At 56.6% G+C, this 18,609-nt stretch overlaps 1 protein-coding gene across 3 annotated transcripts in view; it reads left to right on the top strand.

Moving 5' to 3' along the window:
- The first annotated feature begins 9,547 nt into the window (after positions 1–9,547).
- The window catches only part of ELFN2 (extracellular leucine rich repeat and fibronectin type III domain containing 2), a 76,553-nt gene continuing 67,491 nt past the window's right edge, over positions 9,548–18,609 (top strand). For all 3 annotated transcript variants that reach the window (XR_007729198.1, XM_050806184.1, XM_050806183.1), the window contains exon 1: positions 9,548–9,930. The gene's annotated coding sequence lies outside the window, so the exon portion shown is untranslated. The remainder of the gene's footprint in view (positions 9,931–18,609) is intronic.

Below are 18,609 nucleotides of genomic sequence, written 5' to 3' on the forward strand. Positions count from 1 at the left end.
CAGATGGGCCTGGTTCACCTCCTGCCCTACCATCACCCCAGTGCAAGCAGCTTCACCTCTCCAGGCCTCAGTTTAAGGCCTATCTGTTAAGTGAAGGAAGCCCCACCCTAACCAAGTGACCAGGGTTAGTTTCACCAGCGATGCATCCTGTACCCCCGACACGCAGCAGTATCAATGTACTATACCTCTGGGCTGTTCTCCCCCACCGTGACCCATATTAAAAATAAGAAGGCATCAGACAAGCCAGGCGTGGTGGCTCACACCTGTAATCACAGCACTTTGGGAGGCCGAGGCGGGCGGATCACCTGAAGTCAGGAGTTCGAGACCAACCTGGCCAGCATAGAGAAACTCCGTCTCTCTTAAAAATACAAAAATTAGCTGGGCATGGTGGCGCACACCTGTAAACCCAGCTACTTGGGAGGGTGAGGCAGGGGAATCACTTGAACCCAGGGGGTGGAGGTTGCAGTGAGCCGAGATTGTGCCATTGCACTCCAGCCTGGGTGACAAGAATGAAACTCTGTCTTAAAAAAAAAAAAAAAAGGCAAGCATCAGACAAACCCAAATTGAGAACAGTCTACAACATATCTGGCCCTTCAAAACTGTCAAGGTCAAGCAAAGCAAGCATAGTACAATAAACCGTCCCAGGCTAGAGGACTAAGGAGACATGATGGCTAAATACAATGTCGTGTTCCAGATAGAATCTGGGAACAGAAAAAGAATCCGTGGAAAAACAGGTAAATCTGGATGAAGACTGGAGTTTAGTTAATGGTAATGCACCAATGCTAATTTCTTAATTTTGACAAAGGTACCATGGTTATATAAGATGCTGGCTTCAGGGGAAGCTGGGTGAAGGGTATCTAGGAACTCTCTGTGCTATCTTTGCATTGGTTCCATAAATCCAGAATTATTCCCAAATAAAACCTGTATTTTTAAAAAGTCCCTGCACTGCTGCTGTTGCTGTTGTCTGGCCAGGGTCCCTCCCAGTTCCTCTGCTGACAGGTCCTCTCCCTGGTTACAAGGGCGGGGGTACCTGACCCAGGCTGGGTCACCCTGGCCACAGCGATTGGTGCAAGGGATAAGCATGTGACCCATGCTGGGCCAATCAGAGTCCTTTCCTAGAATTGTTCAGCTTGGAATGGGAAGAGAAGCTCTTCCCACTCTGGCCATGAATCTGTCAGGACGTAAGTCTGGGCCTGTGGAGGCTCCTGGTTCTCCTGCAGCAGGGACAGTGGGCCAGAGAGAACTAAAGTACAAAGAGAGGATGTTGATGGCATTCAAGATGGCCTCCTCCTCCTTCCCAGTCTTCCTCAAGGCACCCTGCCCTGTTATGGGAGTCAATATATCACCTTTGAGTGTAATCCAGTTCAAACTGGTTTAAGTTGGGTTTCTGTCACTTACAACCAATGAGTCCTGGGGACTGATGACATGCTCTCGGGTTGTCATGAGGACATGGTGGCATATCTACAACCTGGCACAGGGGAGCCACCCCTACATGGTGAGGGGTCTTGTTATCCTCTCCAAGGAGTCTGGGAACTGCCCCGAACTCCAGCCTGCATGGTTGTGGCCCTGACACAGGCTCCCCTCCTGGTCCTACTCAGCCCCTGGTAGGAAGGAGAGGTCCTGCTTCAAAGGAGCCCGCTTGGTTCACAAATCCCTTCCCATCTCCAGGCCCCGCTCCAGCCTCCTCCAGCTCCTGGATGTGGGGAGCTGGGGTCTTGGCTGTGACCAGAGCTGGGTCTATGGCGGAAGAGAGGGGAAGTCCCTATTACTGCCCTGGCCAGACCTGGCAGAACCAAGGCACAGCTAGGTGTCAGATGCCAAGGCTGTGCCAGTGCTTGCTCTGAGAATGAGTTGTGATGGGCTGTGTGAGCTGGAGTTCCATGGCCTCCAAGCATGAGGGCAGACGGAAAGTAGGAGATGAGAGAAAATGGGGAGATTTTGGAGAAACCAGTCAGAACTACCAGAAGGATCTCAGTGAGACCAAGGCCTCTTCTCTGGCCCGCTCTCACTGCCCCCTCCCAAAGCTTCCTCCACACCTTGCCCCTTCCAGGTGCCCTGCCTGCGTGCTCCTCCCACCTGTCAGGCAGGTTACTGGTGCACCTCTTCTTGTGTGAAGATTTCCTTTGCCCAGTGCCCACCCCCGGCCCCCAGGGCAGAGTCGAATTCACCGACCTTCCTGCTCACCCGTCCGTTTCTTCTCCTCATGCTCGCCACTCCTTTTTCTTTTCTTCCTTCATTTGTTCATTCAGGCATACACTTGATCATTTTCCTTAGCAAATATTTTTGGAGTGCCGTCTGCATGCCAGACCCTGAGCACACAGAGGTGAATGGGACCCACCTGCCTTTGCCTCTGTGACAGCGAGGGAGACAGGAGGGCCTTGGTTTAGCAGGCAGAGCTGACAGGAGCCCAGGTGGCATCCAGATGGCATCCAGGTAGCATCTGGGATTTGGGCCTGAGTAACTCGGTAGCAGCCAAACAAACCATCCCTTCCGCATGGAGTCTTGGGAATATATACTATGCACCCCCCTCCCCAGGGACCGTCAGTCCCCCAGATTCTACACTGAGAGAACCTCAGGAAAGGCACGACTCTGGGAAGTGACAAGTGATCGTGGGGCTAAGAATGGGGCTTTGAGCCTAAAATATCCCCAGCGTCTCGTGGCCACAGCCTGGCTGCATCAGCAGGAAAGCCTGGGGGAATCATCGCCTCTTCTTCACTGTGTGATCCTGGTTAAATTGCTTAGCCTCTCTGAGCCTCCGCAGTCAAATGAGAATAACAGAAGTACCTCGTAGATTGTTGTCATTATTCACAGAGACTTTAATTCATGTAGAGCACATGGCATCAAGCCTGAAGGAGAGTAAACACCTCCTTTTTGAGCTCTTATTATGATTTTAGGAAGAGTGTGGCCAGGCTGCAGAAAACTCCAGATGCCAGTGTAAGGAGCTGGCGCTTTACCCTATGGAGTCAGAGACTAGGAGCTTTTAAGCAGAAAAAAAAGAACATGAAGAAACCAGCCAGTCAGCTCCTTTCCAGCCCCTGCAGCATCTGGAACCTCAGAGCCGGCAGCAGGTCAGCAGTGACAAGCCCAGCCATGAGGCCGGTGACCTCTAGCTCCCAGGAGCTGCCAGCTGCCCCAGTTCCGGACCCAGGCAGCAGCCTGCCCCCACCCCCAGCATCTCCCTGGATGGAGCCAGATAGATGGTTTAATAATGCAGGCTGCCGGGTTGACCTCGTGGCCGCTGAGCCAGCTGAGGCTCTCACTCCACTCCCTCTGCCGCCGTGGCTCCCGCAGAATCCCGGGACGGCAGAATTCCAGAGCTCCCTGCAAGGGTGCTCAGATCCAAATGGCAGCCACACAACAGTGCGGGGTGCAGTGGCCTCTGGCTAGGGGACAGGATAAGTCAGGCAGATGCAGAGACCTGAGCCTTCCTCCCTCGTCCTCCAGCTCTCCCTGGGGTTGTCTCAGAGGAGTCTCCTGGTTCAGAGAGCTGGAGGGGAGGCAATCTGCCGTGGGGCCGTACACACTCGGCAGATCCCACTTCTGTTGGAGCAGGCCTCGGGGTTGGGGGAGGGGTGAACACTCTCAGTCTGGCCCTTGCACCATTGGGTGGGGCAGTTCACCAGGACCCTCTCCAAGCACCTGCTGTGACTGGCACAGATCTGGATTAGATGGTTGAATTGGCTGAAAATGGCTCACCTTCTAGTGGAGGTAGCCCGTATGTCAAAAGGGTTACCCCTTATTGTCCTCTTGTCCCCTCCCTGTCTGACAGCACACTCCGGGGCTGCTCTACTAAGACTGGTGGGGAGGCAACAGGGCAAACCTCACCATCCAGTTATCTCAGCCCCAAGCCAGGCAAGCAGGGTGCCATCAGCACCTCTCAAACGGTTCTCTGGGGTCTCTCCCATAACTGGGTCTCTGGACCAACGGGCATCCACCTGGACCCTTCAAAGTATCTCCCAGAGTGTGACCCTGGCCTCTGGTCCTCACAGGCACCCCCTCATTGGGGCCACACCCTTGGCCGCCCTTGACTCTTGTCCAACCCTAGGGTCTTTACGCACATTCTTCATGCATCATTAGCCTTGAGCTGCCCTTGGTCCATAAACAATGAAGACCACAGGCTCTCAGAATCATGGACTCCTAAGGAATCAGGCCATCCTGTGTTGACCACCACAGGCTCTCAGAATCATGGACTCCCTGTGTTGGCCGCCACTCCTCTCGATCTGTTTTCAGCTTTGCTAGTCTGCATACAGAACACAGAACTTCCTCAACTTCCCCAAATATAATCGATTGATCTCAAACCCACTGGCTCTTGATGATACCTCCCTCCTGGGCTCCACCCCCTGTGTGGCCCCTCACTACAAGGAACGGGTCAGATCCGTGGAACCAACAGGAAAGCAAAAATGAGTGTTACTTCTGAGGACAGGTCATAAGAGACACAGGCTTCCTACTTGTTCTCACTCTGGAGAAAGCAGCCGCCATCTGAGTGTGAGGACACTCAAACAGTCCTATGGAGAGGTCCACGTGACAAGACACCAGAGGCCTCCCACCAACAGCCAGCACCAACCTGCCAGCCATGTGAGCGAAGCATCTCAGAAGCAGATCCACCAGCCCCAGTCCAGCTTTCAGATGGGTGGAACCCCAGCCAAACGTCTTGACTGCAAGCTTATGAGACATTCCAAGGCTGAATCACCCTCTCCCAAATGCCTGACCACAGAAACTGTGAAATAATAGGCATGTCTCTTTGCAAATTTAAGCCACTGAGTTTTGAGGTAATTCATTACAAAGCAATAAATGACTCATAGGAGAAACACGCAGACGTTTCTGAAGGGAGTGGGGGGAAGGAGGTGGTAGGGAGACTGAAGCAGGGGGAGGGAGCTCATACTGTACACACCACGGCAACAGAATGTCCAAATCCTTTCTAGAAATACACGTAGTCTTCGCAACTAGGCTTCCTGGGGTGGGGGGAGGGGCTTCCCTCCACTTCACCTTCCTCCTGACCTGTGGTCTCTTCTCTCTCCTACTCATTCTCCCCTAAGCCCCAGCATCTGACAACTACCTTCACCCTTGCTTGCCCTGGCCTGTCGCAGTAACCAGAAAAACGAAACTCCTAGATAAGAGGGCCCACCTTCCCCAGAAGGCAGCTCAGCCCCCATCTCTTCCTAGTCCACTTTGGATGGTTCTGCCGTGGGCAAGCACCATGCTTTTCCTTCCAGGCTCATCTTTTTCTTCCAGGCTCTGTTTCACCACTGGCTCCTGTCCTCAATGAACTGATGTCCTCAGTTCCAGCACTGGAGGCACAACAGAAATGTGATTTTAGGTCTGGATCCAAAGGAGGAATGTGACACCCCGCACAGGCTCTGGTGTGTGTGTGTGTGTGTGTGTGTGTTTCTCTGAAAGAATCACTTAACCTAATTTTCTTAGCATCAACTCAAAATGCCACGGAGACCAAGTGAAAAAAATGTCACCTAAGTACAAAGGGTAAATCTTGTTATTCACCTTAAACAACGCGCGAAGCTTTTGGCATTTCTGCGTTCCTCTCGCTCTTCCTCCTCTGTTCTCTAAGCCTTGAAAAAAGGAGGACTTTCTGGAAAAAATGTCCTTCTGGTGACATGGCCGGGGCAGTGGGGTCATTTGGATGTGGGCCATGCTTGGTCACCTTGAAGATAAAGGGCACTTTCTGGTGAGCTGTCAGCCAGGGGCAGCTCCTGTGCACCTCTGGGAGATGGCCGAGCAGACGGGGTTCTGGGATGCAGGGCAGGGGCCCAGCCCACCCGTGTCACCTGGCACTGACATTTCGGGGATGGTTCTGCTCTGGCTAATTTTCCTACCCACGCGTCACTCCACCCACAGTGCAATTAGCCTACCTAAGGGCAGGAAGAGGTACCTGGATTCACATTCCTCCAAGACCGTACATGGCGGTGGAGAGAGGAGAAATTGGGGTGCTGGTAGGAAGGGGGGTGGATGCTGTGTGCCTGGAAGAGAACCTCCTCATGTCTAGATTTGTGGCTTATTAATAAGAATAATGTGTGAAAATGACCCTGCACAGTGCCTGGCCCTGAGTGAGCCCCTGACACATGGTTGCTACTTGATAGAGGTGACCAAGTGAAGAATAAGTTGGGGGAGGTGGGCACATAGAGAATGAATGATGACATGATGTGATGTGTGCTGTCATTGAGGCCTCTGCAGAGTGTTCTGGGAGCCAGTGGAGAAGGAAGTAGCTCAGCCAGCTCAGTTTAGGAGTGGTCAGGGGAGGCTTCACTGAGGAGGTAGCCTTCAAGCAGTACCTGAGGATAGGTAGAAAGTAGACAGGCAGGGAAGGGATCTGAGAGGAGGAGAGGCTTCCCACGTCAATGGAACAGGATCAAAAGCACAAAGGTGTGAAGATGATGCGGTGAGAGATTCGTGGCATAGTCTGGAAAGGGCAGATCTTGGTGTTGCTGGGACTCAGAACATTTGTGGGGTGATACTGAAGATGCTGGAGGAGTAAATAAGGACCAACTGCAACGGGCCTTATTTGGGCAAGTTAAAGAGTTTGGATTTTTGGTAGGGCGCTGTGGCTCACACCTGTAATCCCAGCACTTTGGGAGGCCGGGGCAGGCAGATTACCTGAGGTCAGGAGTTCGAGGCCAGCCTGGCCAACATGCGGAAAACTCGTCTCTACTAAAAATGCAAAAATTAGCCAGGCATGGTGGCGGGTGCCTGTAGTCCCAGCTACTCGGGAGGCTGAGGCAGGAGAATCACTTGAACCTGGGAGGTGGAGGTTGCAGTGAGCAAAGGTTGCACCACTATACTCCAGCCTGGGTGACAGAGAGAGGCACTGTCTCATAAATAAATAAATAAATAAATAAATAAATAAATAAACAAAGAGTTTGGATTTTATCCTGTAGCAGAGAGGGCTTACCGTCCATCTCTGTTTATTCCTGAGGCAGACATCACCAATCGATCATGCCATTTTCTGCAAACGGTGAGCACCTCTAGGCAGCTGCTGCCAATCATTCGTCATGAGAAAGAGAACATATTTGCTTCCCTGCACAGGCTCTGGGGAGCTATGGGAGGGTTTAAACAGATGGGTGATGAGGGAGTTTGTTGCAAGTATCCAGGTGACGGCAAGGCTGGCCTGGGACAGTGATTGTGGGAATGGACATGTTACCGCTCATGTTTGTCTCAGTCTTAACCATCCAGCTAAAGATTCCAGGCATCTCCTGAGCTTCCCACTTCCCGCATCCCCAGGTCCTCAGGGTTCCCTGTGTGCGTGTGTCTCTCTGTGTGCGTGCATTAGGTCTGTCTGGGCTTGATTTTAGCAAGGAGCTTGCTATATGTCTAGAGCTGCACTATTTCACATGGCAACCACAAGCCACATTATGGCTATTTAAATTTAAAGTAATAAAAATAAAAATTAAAAATTTAGTCCCTCAGCCACACTAGCCACAATTCCAATCACTCAATAGCCACATGCAGTTAGTGGCTACTGTCTTTGTCAGTGCAGACGTGTATCCTTTCCACTATGGTCTAGAGAAATCCCAATCGAGTGTCTAGATGGTGTGGTCCACTATGACCCTCAGACCAGGCCAACTCCATCTTCTATATGGTGGCAGAAAGTGAGCTAAGAGCTGAAACTCTTGTCAATGCACATCTGCTCAGTAAAAGCAAAGTCTCCAAAGGGAGATTCTTAGACCGTTTTAGAGCTTCAAACCAACTCTGAGCGAATCCAGCCAGACCTGGAGGTCTCCAGGGAGAAGGGAGCAGCCGGCACTGTGCTGGGGGGACTGGCTGCTTCTGCTATATTCCTTTCACAAAGGAGTAAACAGGCGCAGAGAGGGTTGTGACTTGCACTCTGGAAGATGACTGGGAACGTCTCAGAAACGGAGCCGCAAAAGGTTGTTTTGCCACTTGCTGCCTGGTATTCTTTGGGGTCATCACTGCTTAGTTCCTTGGGCAGGAGCGGATTAGGTGGCATCTGCCAGTGCCCATCTCAGAAAGTGTCTGGGCCTGAGAGCCACAGGGGGGCTGTTGGATTGGGGAGCACGCTCGTTTCTCGAGGGATCCGCCAGAGGGCGCAGAGGCCATTATGTTCCGCCTGAGGGGCTCTTCCGGCAGGGTCTCGGAGCTGGGACCCTGCTTCTTGCCCAGCCTTGCGGGGGTTACAAACCATGTGTTGGACACCGCCCCTGCCCTGTAGGAGGGCTCAGTTTAAAGGGCAGAGACAGCATATAGCTTGCTTGGGTTTGCAGCGAGGGACCTTGAAGGATAGGTAGGAATGTGCCAGGCAGCCTGGGGTGCAGGTGGGGAACGCCCAATAGTCCTTCTCCATAACCCGGAACAACCAGTGGCCTGTGACCCAGTGCTTGGTTGCCCTCCCAGCCCCATCCTGGGCCGTTCCCTGTTCTTAGTTGACAGGAGGGAGGAATTTCTGGACAGACCTTCTTTCTGCTCTACTAATACCCAACTCCGTGGAGTTCCCTGTACACACATACAAAGCTGTCTCATGCCTCTGTGCCTTTGCACATGCTATTCCCACAGTCCGGGACACCCTTCTCCTCCTTCTTCAGCTGGCCAACTCCTACTCATCCATCAGGATTCAGCTCAGGCAGTGGCTTCTTCTGGGGAGTCTCCGCATTCCAGACCTGCATGAGATGCTCCGACGGGGAGTTCCTGAAGCCTGGACTTCACTTCTGATGTGCAACACCTGAGAACAGGCGCTGGTGCATGCGGTCCTATAAAAGCGATGGAGAAGTACAGGGCTTGCTTGCGGCAGGCCTCCGGCATGCAGCTCACAGGACCTCGGGAGGAGGTGCCTGACCAAGCACCAAGGTATAGGCCCCGGGTGCCAGAGCTTCTTGTATATTCCACCGCCTCCTCCTCCCCTCAGCATACACCCCTTTGCAGGTGGCAAGGGGCTTTAGGGTAAGGGGTGGGGAACTGGGCCTCTGGAAGGCTAATGAAGCTTCTCTAGGCTGCAGATGAGCCCAGTATCTCTTGGACCTACTCCTGGAGGCGTGGGGAAAGGCAGTGAGCGCCCTGGCACAAGGTAGGGGAGCGTAAAGTCTAATACTATCTGCAGGTTCCCTGTGTAACCTTGGGGGAAATCACTCCTCTTCCGAACCTCAGTTGTCTGGCCTGTAAAATGGGAACGCAGCAGCCGCACTTCCCCAGTCGCCAGCGGTTGAACGCGGGACCAACCAGCAGGGCGCAGGCTGCAGGTCATGGAGGTACAAGGCGGAGAAGGGGCCCATCCGCGGAGGCGGAGTCCAGGGGGAGGGCGAGTCCAGGAGCACCTCCGGCGGCCACGCCGCAAGTTTGCCCCCAGCTGTTGAATGCGCTGGCGGAGGCCGGACCCGGACCCGGACCCGGACCCGGATCCCGAGTGGTGAGCAGCGCAGGGGGCCGGGGCGGGGACTGGGTGCGCCTGGCCGGGGCTCGGGGCTCCGCGGGGCCGCCGCCGCCTCCCCCGGCGCTGCAGCTGCAGCGGCGGCGCCAGGCGCGGCCCCCGCCCCGCGGGCGTGTGTCTGCGAGCGCGCGTGTGTCCGTGGAGCGTGCGGCCGGCTCGGGGGCGGGAGCGGGCTTGCTGCGGAAAGGCCTGCTGAGGGCGCCGGGCGCGGGCGGGCGGGCGGGCGGACGGACAGACGGACACGACCTGCCGCGGTCCCTGACGCGCGCCGCTTGGCCCCTCCCGGACGCCCTCCCCGCCGAGGCAGAGGCAGAGGCGCGGCGGCGGGGAGGAGGGGGCGGCGGCATCTGCGCGCACACGCGCGCTCCCAGACACACACACAGACACACGCGGGCCACCCCACGGCCACGCGCCACGCACCCCGCACCCACACCCGCGCTCACACTCACATTCACACACACACACTCACACTCACACGCGCAGGCCCCGCGGCCGCCGCTTCCCGGAGGCGGTGCTTGGCCCGGATCCCGGCTGGGGCTGGGGTAAGTGAATTCCTCCGGATCCGAGCGCCGCGACCGGGGAGACGGTGGAAGTCAGGGCTGGAGCCGGAGGGTACCCCCTCCGTCAGTGGGGGTGGGGCTTGGAGAGGGGCACGGAAGGGGGGATGAGACGGGAAGAGCCACCTCCAGTGTCTCCTGGGTCTGGGGATCCCCGTGAGACCCCCGGGGGACCACCCTGCGCGAGGGAGGTGGTGGTGGCGGTGGGCGGAGGCGGTGGGAGGACACCGAGGACGGTCGGTGAGGTGAGCGTTTCTGGGGGTGGTGCAGAGGCTCGATGGTGGATGCTGTGCCAGCCGGTGCCACATTGCACCTCTCTGCCCTCATCTTTTCGAATCGGGGCCCTAATCCCCCTCTTTCACGGGGTGCTGTCGGGTCAAGGCATCCATCCTCTAGCTGGTAAGAGGGGTTGACAGGGTGGATGTCTTCTAGGGAAAGGGGGGCCAGGGTGGGGCTTGACGGCGGTGGGGTTGGTAAGACCAGAATTGGGGGGTGGGGACCCTTGCAGAGGCGCTGGCCAGGGACAAGGAGGGAGGCAGCCCCGGGAGGTGGCATAAATCGCAGAGACTGCAGCTCTGGCAGGGCCGGGGCCATTGCCGTGTGTGTGTGTGTGTGTGTGTGTGTGCGTGCTCGTGCCAGCGTGTGTGTGTGCGTGTGTGGGCTCCAGCAGCTGTCAGGGGAGGGGGAGCGGGTGGGTGTGTTGGCCGGTGGGGCGCCGTGTGCATGTGGGGAGAATTGTGCCCGCTGTGTGTGTGTGGTGTGTGCGTGTGTGTGTGGACAAGGGGTGGACCCTGCTCTCTGTCTGTACACACACAAGCGCACACACGCACACTGTCAGTGGCCAGGCAGGATTTCCTCGCAATGTTTGGAGGGAAGAAAGCTGGTGTGTGTGTGTGTGTGTGTGTGTGTGTGTGTGTGTGTGTGTGTGTGTGTGTGTGTGTGTTCGCATGCACATTTGGGGAACTTGTGTCCAAAACAGAGGCCACCAGGCCGTGGTGTGTCAGGTGTGCCCAAGGAGGGAGACGAGGGGACAGTGGTGCTGACCGTGCACTCAGCTGAGGAGGAACGTGGTACTTGGCACTTTCTGCAGCTCAGGGCTCTGTGCTATGCCCCTTCCCCCTGGACTCCTCCCACCCAGCAGCTTTGGGTGGAGGGCACTGCCTTGGTCCCTTGCTGAGACACAGGTGTTGGGCTGGAGTGTGTGTGTGTGTTTGGGCTGCGGCTGTCGCTGTCAGCAGGCCAGGCTGTCAGAGGCAGAAAGCTGGAGGGAGGGGGGCGCTGGCAGCACCTGGAGGAATGTGGTGGAAGCTGTGGGGCACGGACTGCCGGGCGCAGTTACTGAGGGGCGTTTTAATATGCAAGCTGCATCACGAGACGGGACTGGGAATGTGTGCGTGTGTGTTTGTGTATGTGCATGGCTGACACCCCTCTTCTCGTGGCCTGTGGACACCTGTGGGACGTGTCACGTCTGGGCCATCAGCAAAGCATGTGGGTATTCACATGTGTGCAAATGTGTGTCCCGTGAGAGGGGTGCACAGGCAGGTGCTGTCCTGATGAGCCGGGGGCCCTGCAGCTGTGTGGGTGGGGAGGTGGGTACCTCTGAGCCATCAACCCCTAGGCAGGGAGAAAGAGGGTTAATTGTGGGGACATCAGGAAAAAGTATGTATGTGACGTCAGTGAGAACCTCAGGTGTGACATAAGCTCCAGGCCGCAGGTGACATCAGTGGGACAGTTTTGTCGGGGGTCGCTCTCCCCAGCCGGAGTGTGTGAGTGTGATGTTAGGGGAGTGTGTGTAGCCGGGTGTGGTTATGTCCCCTGTGTATGAGGGGTGGGAAGGGGAGAGGGATGGAGGCTTAGGATGCGTGGTCCCTCGCAAGAGGCCCCCTTTCCCAGCATCCTGAGTGGGCATAGGACCCTTTTTCTTAAGTCCTGCCCCCTGAATAGTGCACCTCACCTGCCCCGACGTGCTACAGCCCCCCCATCTGACCCCACCAGTCCCTGTTTTCCTCTTCATCCCAGCCAGCCCACCACCTCTGGGTTCATGTGCTTTAATGAGTGTGTATGTGAGTGTGTCGGTGCATGTGACAGTAGAAAATGGCCATAGCCAGGGAGCCTGAAACCATTGGTTCGAATCCCATTTGCTACTTTCTGTGTTTTGTGATTTAAGCATTCACGTCGCCTCTCTGATCCTCAGTGTCTCCTCTGTAACATGGGGTGGGAGGTTAGAGAGGTGAATGGGGGTTAAGGAGACCATGGGCCTTGTGGGGGGTGGGTGCTGGTGCCTGGCATATGGTGGGGACTCAGTCCACGTGAGCTCTGTCCTCTCACCTGCTATCCCCTCAGCCCAGAGTAGCTGCTTTCCTGTTTTGGTTTAAGTCTAACTTTGCAAAGGACTTTCTTTTCTTTCCTTGGATTTCCACGACAGTCCTTTGAGGTGGGTGAGTTGGCTGCTGTTATGTGGATATTTGACAGATGAGTAAACTGAGTTCTGGAATAAGCTGTCTGTTGATTTAATGTGAATTCCCACCCCCCACCCCGCCCCTTCAGTGGCTGCAGGGAGACACAATTGATTAGCCAGTCCCTTCTCAAGGGGTACCTTCATTTCATGGAGAGATATGGAGCTATGAGGAATTGGGGGTGGGGTGCCAGGTGATGAGCCCAAGGCCAAGAGGTCCCTGGCTCAGGGAGAGGCTGCTCTTGACTCACAGGTCAGTGCTCTTTTGCTCTTCCACCCACAAGCTCCAGAAACAGTCAGGGTGATAGAAACGGGCACACCCAGCAAGCCTTCTCCAGAGGGGCATGTCTGGGGCGGTCACTGGGGGCTCCATGCCTGTTCCTCAGTGTTCCCTGAGGTCTTGTAGGATGCCTGTTTTTGGCGGCAGAACTGGGTTCCAGTGACACCCCTGCCGCATCTGCATCCTGGCTGTGTGTGACAGGGGTCAGCCTCTCCTGTCTCGGTAAGAGGGCGTTGGCAGCTTCCCTTGCAGGTGTGATGAGTGACTGTGAAAGTGTGACAACCGCGTGCGGGGCTGGGAGGCACACGTCGCTGCTTACCCTCACCTGCTCCCGCCACAGTGCCTGGGGACCAAGCTCCTCTCTCTTGGTGCCGCCACCCGCCCTGTGTTGTGACGTGTGCTGTGTGGAGTGGATGGCCGAGAAGTAGGATTGCCTTGAAGCCTGAGCCTTCTTAGCAAGTCAGACCTCTTTAGGAGCTGTGTTAATAGTCTAGAAGGTTAACCCAATCCTCTGCCTCCTGCCATCCCAGTCCAATCCCTGATTAAATTAACCTTCTCTTGGCTCAATTACCACCTGGGGCAGAGGCATTGACATTATTACTGGAGATGGTGTCTGGGGGTTGGAATAATTAAGCCCCTTCTCCTTCCGCCAAGCTCTGCAGACAGTCCCCAGGAAAGCCCCAGAGAAGCCCTGAGGACTGAAGAGCCACCTGGGCAGGCTTGCTTATGCCTGGGGTGCCAGAGGAAGGGTGCTGGCTGCACGATGCTGCTGATTGAAATAGTAATAATTATAGTGATAATAATAATAATGACATCAGCTAATATTATTGAGCCCCTACTGAGAGCCAGGCCCAGTTTGAAGCTCTTTGTGGGCGGCATTCGTTTAGTCCCACAAAAGCCAGCTGCGGTAGGCGCTATTATTATTCCTCATTTTGAAGGCAAGAAACAGAGAGGTTACAGACCAGTCCAGGGCCACACAGCGATGGAACCAGGACTGGAACCCTGAAGGGAGACTCTCATATCAGCACCACTGGCGGCCGAACTCCTTTGCCAGGTGGGCCTGGAGGCCTCTACATCTTGGCATACCCCTCTCACTGAAGGCCCTTTCTGGGCCTTGCTTTGCTTACCTGTAAATGGGTCCAGTGACCCTGCCCTAGGGAAGCGGGGGTGGGGGACGCCCTTTGCTTTGGCTGCAAGAAGAGACAGGAAAGGGGGGGGCCTCGTGGGTGGCGCCTGCATCTTAATCCCGCCATCCCATTCCTCCTGCGCCCCTCTCCCACAGTGATGGGACACCCCCAAAGGCAGCCCCTCGCTCCCTGGCCCTCCCACAGTGCCTCGAACAGCAGCGCTTGGAGGGCTCCCCCGGGTGATGGTGGGGAGGCTGCCGCAGCGTCAGTATCTTCCTCAGGTCCCGAGTCTATTGCAGCCTCAGCTGTGGCCCCCTGGACTCCCCACTTCCTGACCATCTTGCTTGTGGAAAGGGCAGGGGCCCAGGCTTTCTCCAGGGCTCCAAATCTGACCTCTTTTCCTCCTTGGTGTGTGACCTGAGCAAGTCACTTCCTGTCCCCGAGGCTCAGTTTCCTCAATGTGAAGTGGGGACAAAAGTACCCAATTCTTGGCTGGGCGTGGTGGCTCACACCTGTAATCCTAGCACTTTGGGAGGCCAAGCAGAAGGATCACCTGAGGTCAGAGTTCGAGACCAGCCTGGCCAACATGGTGAAACCCCATCTCTACTAAAAATACAAAAAATTATTCAGGCATCATGATGCATGCCTGTAATCCCAGCTACTCAGGAGGTTGAGGCAGGAGAATCGCTTGAACCCAGAAGGCCAAGGTTGCAGTGAGCTGAGATTGTGCCACTGCACTCCATCCAGGGTGACAGAGTGAGGCTCTGCCTCAAAAAAAACTTCCCCAGTAGCTGGGATTATAGGCACGCACCACCACACTCGGCTAATTTTCGTTTTTTTAGTAGAGACAAGGTTTCACTATGTTGGTCAGGCTGGTCTCGAACTCCTGACCTCGTGATCCTCCCTCCTCAGCCTCCCAAAGTGCTGGGATTACAGGTGTGAGCCACCGTCCCTGGCCAAAACAACAACAACAACAACAAAACAACCAAAAAACCAGAAACGAATTCTTAACCCTTCTGGATTGTCCTAAAGGTCGTGCTAAAGGTTAGGTAACAGAAGAGCACGGGTATAACATCCCCTGGCATGCGGGATGCCATTATTTTCCTCCCCCTTCCCATCTGCCCCCTCCATTCATTCTTGGCTTCCTGGAGGGGGTCTGTACTGTGTGTACATGTGTCTGCTTCCTTCCTACCCTTTTCGCTCTCTGCTTTTCACCCTCTAAAGTGCATGGGAACTGCTGGGGGGAGCCTAAGGACGCATGAGAAGAGCCTGGGTGCTGCCAGCCCGCACCCCCCACCCACAGCTGGAGTGTGCAGTGGGGCCAGGAGGGGCAGGCTGTGTCTTCGCATGTCTGTGTGTGCGTGACTGTTTGTATACACTGGTCCCCACCTCTCTCAGGGGGAAGTAGGGATTGAATCCCAAGGGCTGCCTGACCAGCCTGCCGTGGGCCTAGTCCCAAGACTCAGGCCTGACTCAGTTTCCCTCCTTGGCCTGTCTATTATCCCTCTCCCCCTACAATTGTCCCTGAATCTTGGAGAGACAGAGGCTGTGGGGTCAACCTACCTGCCTCCCTCCCTTCCTGGCCCTTCTCATTCCCCCAGGGGATTTCCTACATCTGCCTATTTCCTGTCTATTTCTCCCACTGCATGTCAGCTCTGCGCAGGCGGAGAGTGGTAGGCCCTCAAAAAATACTTATTAAACAAATTCCTTTCATCTACATGCTACCAAGGACGGATCGCTGCATTTTGCATTCAGATGGTGTGTGCACACACACCCTTATTAGCATGTTTCACCCAGGGAGAAATGCTGGGCCCCGGGGCTCAGGCAGGAACCCCCAGAGAGGAGCCCCTGCCTGGCAGAGCTCAGGGCCCTGGAGGAGAGGTGAGACATGGGAACCTCTGACAAGTGTCCCGCATGGGGTCTGCCCACAGTAGGGCTTGCTTGACAGGTGATTCTTGTCCCTCTGTGACCTGACCGAGAGGGGGTTGCTGCTGCAGGCTGGTGACCAGGTGCGGAGTGAGCCTCCCGGGCAGGGCTGGAGAGGTTGTGCCGACTTCTGCTCTGGGGTCTGCAGAATTCCCTCAGTTGTGCACCTGCTATGCGCCAGGCATCGAGTAAGGCACTCTCTGTTATCTTGTTTAATTTTGGCTGGAGGATTGTGAAAGAGGTCTTGCCTGCCCCTGGGTGGGGGCGTGCCAGATGGAGTGACCGTGTGAGTAGGGTCCCGGAGGTGGGGAAGCCCAGAGTGGATTTTGAGAAAATGAGTCTGGACGTGTAGTTTGAGGATCAACCACACGGGACCATCCATGCTGCACCAAGAAATTGAGTAATATCCTTTTTGTCAGGGAGCATTAGAGTCTCTGGGTGTTCGTTAAAATGCAGATTCTTGGGCCCTGTCCACTGAGATTTTGATTGGGAGAGCGGACGAGGGGCCCAGGAACCTGCAATTGTAATGCTTTCCCGAAGATTAATTCACTCACATTTGTTGGTTGGATGGCAGCTGCATGTTCCTCGGGGTCTCTGAGACTCCTCCCAGAATCCTCCGGAGCCAGCAAAGCCATCCTCATTTTCCAGAGGAGGAGCTTGAGCTCAGAGAAGTGCCTAACCTTCGGTGCCACAGCAGCAAGACTGGGGCCCATACTGACTCATAATACTGGCTAATCATCTTCCGTGTTCGTTGCCTGCTGCTCTAAGCCTGTTTAAGGAGTCCCTCATTAAATCCTCAGAATGCCCCTCTGCATCATTCCTGTTGCACAGATGAGGAATTGGAGGCAGAGTGTGCGGTCACGGGTTCGAGGCTGCACAGTTGCTAAAGCTAGGCACGTTAGCAGCCTGAAGTGCGGTCCGGATGAAGTGGGGCTGGAGCGGGCCTGTCCCAGCACCTTGAACAGGGCGAAAGCCCTCCGTCTCCCTTCCTGTTGAGAGAGGGCGCTGGTGGAGCTGAGCTTGCGGCTGTGCACGTGAGCAGAGGCCAGAGGCGGAGGTGGAGGTGAGGGCAGAGAAGCGGCGAAGAGGGCGGAGAGCAGAGAAGACGTCCTGGAAGAGGCGACGCACAGCCGCGTAGCGGTGGCTCGATACGGTCCATCCACTTGGCGGAGGCAGACCTGGGTCTGGCGAGCGGCGGGGCTTGTCCGTCCTGGGGGCGTACTGGTCAGGTGCGCGATGGCGGCTTGGCCGGAGGAGGGGGCGGGCGGGAACTGCCGCGGACCTGGCGTGGTGGGGACGGGAGCGCTCGCTCGCAGCCCCGCCGGGGCCGCACCGCCACCCCGCCCCCCGACCCCGCCGCGCTCGCCACCCCTGCACCGTCCTCCGCAGTCCGCTGCTCTTCGAGGCTCCCGGTTCCCCGCGGCCCGCCCCGCCGGCCTCCGGCACTTGCGCCCGGCTGGCCTGGCCGGCCGGGCTTTCCGCCTTACTTGCCTGTGTTTAGAATTTGCATCCGCAACCCCTGACGCTCGCAACTAATTTCGCAGCCTCTGGGCTCTGCTAGGTGCCCGGGATCCGAAAGCGGCCGGCAGGGGCGGGGGCTGGCGGCGGGGCCGGCCGCGCTCGGCAGGGGTACAGGGGGAGACCGGAGCTGGGACCCGGAGAGTTGCTGGTGAGGGGCTGTGTGTGCCAGGTGGGTGTGGACGGCATGGGGAAGCGCCGCGTGAACTGCCCTGGGAGCGCTGTGGCGTGCAGGCGTGGCTGGCTGGGGGTGTGTTGGCACATGTGCATTGGCACGTGTGTCCGGGAGTGGTTCCCTGTGTGTGGGCATGCTTGGGGCATGTATGTTTTGGCGTGTGTCTATGTTGGGGGCCCTGTGCCCCTGGGCACGTTTTTCTGGGTGTGTTTGGTGAGCCTGGGGTGGGGCAGTCCATGGTGCCCCTGATTCGTGCGTCTGTGCAGTGGCCCCATGCATTTTGGCACCAGCGTGGGCCTGCGCGTAGGGGAGTGTGTCTGTGTGGGGCGCCCCTGTGTTCTGGTTCAGCCGTGGGCAGTGAACCTTGGTCTCTAGGCACGCAGGTGTCTGGGTCTGGGATGTGCGTTTCTCTGCGGCCCTGGGAAGTTCTCCTGTGTGGATTCTCTCTGGGTGTGCTCCGGGAGGACTGGGGTGTGTGTGTGTGTGTGTGTGTGTGTGTGTGTGTGTTTGGGTATAGCGTGTGCCTCTGGGGTGCTTTCCCATCCCTGCTGGCTGAGGGGCTCAGGGTCAATTGTGTGCTCCCAGCTAGGCCTGGGAGCCATTCCTGGAGAAAGCCGGCCCTGCTAGTTCTCTCTGCCTTTGGGTAGGGGTGAGGGAGTTGAGGCAGTGTAGGGGGTGGGGGAAGGGAGGCCCGAGTGTGTGTTTATTTTCCGTCGGGCGCCGCTGGCTGCCAGCACTTGGTGGGTCTATGTTTGTGAATGGCAATGCCGAGGGGGCTGAGGTGTGAGCCCCTGCCTGCGGGGGAGGGCCAAGAGTACCATCTGGGCTGGTGGGGTGCGGGGCCGGACCGGGAGAGGGGCCTCCTCGGGAAGGGCTGAGTGTCTGTGTGCACGTGTTGGCGCAGATGGAGGCGAGGTTCCTCCGAGGCCCGTCTTTCTGGGAGCGCCTGTCTGTGCAGGTGGAGGTCAGCCAGGTACTGTGCTCTTAGGCTGTGGGTGAGCCCATATGGCGGGAAGGTGGGCCAGAGGCATTACACCTGGCTGGGCACAGGCTGGGCACATAGGGGAAGGCGTGTGCCAGTCCTGGCAGAGTTCTGAAGAGGAGAGGGTGTGCCGAGGGCGAGGGTCTTTGTTCCCTGGGGCCCGGCTGATGATGGGGTTGGGCGGTGTTGATGATCCGAGTG

The sequence above is a fragment of the Macaca thibetana genome, chromosome 10, assembly GCF_024542745.1.
Source record: "Macaca thibetana thibetana isolate TM-01 chromosome 10, ASM2454274v1, whole genome shotgun sequence".
Taxonomy (NCBI): Eukaryota; Metazoa; Chordata; class Mammalia; order Primates; family Cercopithecidae; genus Macaca; species Macaca thibetana.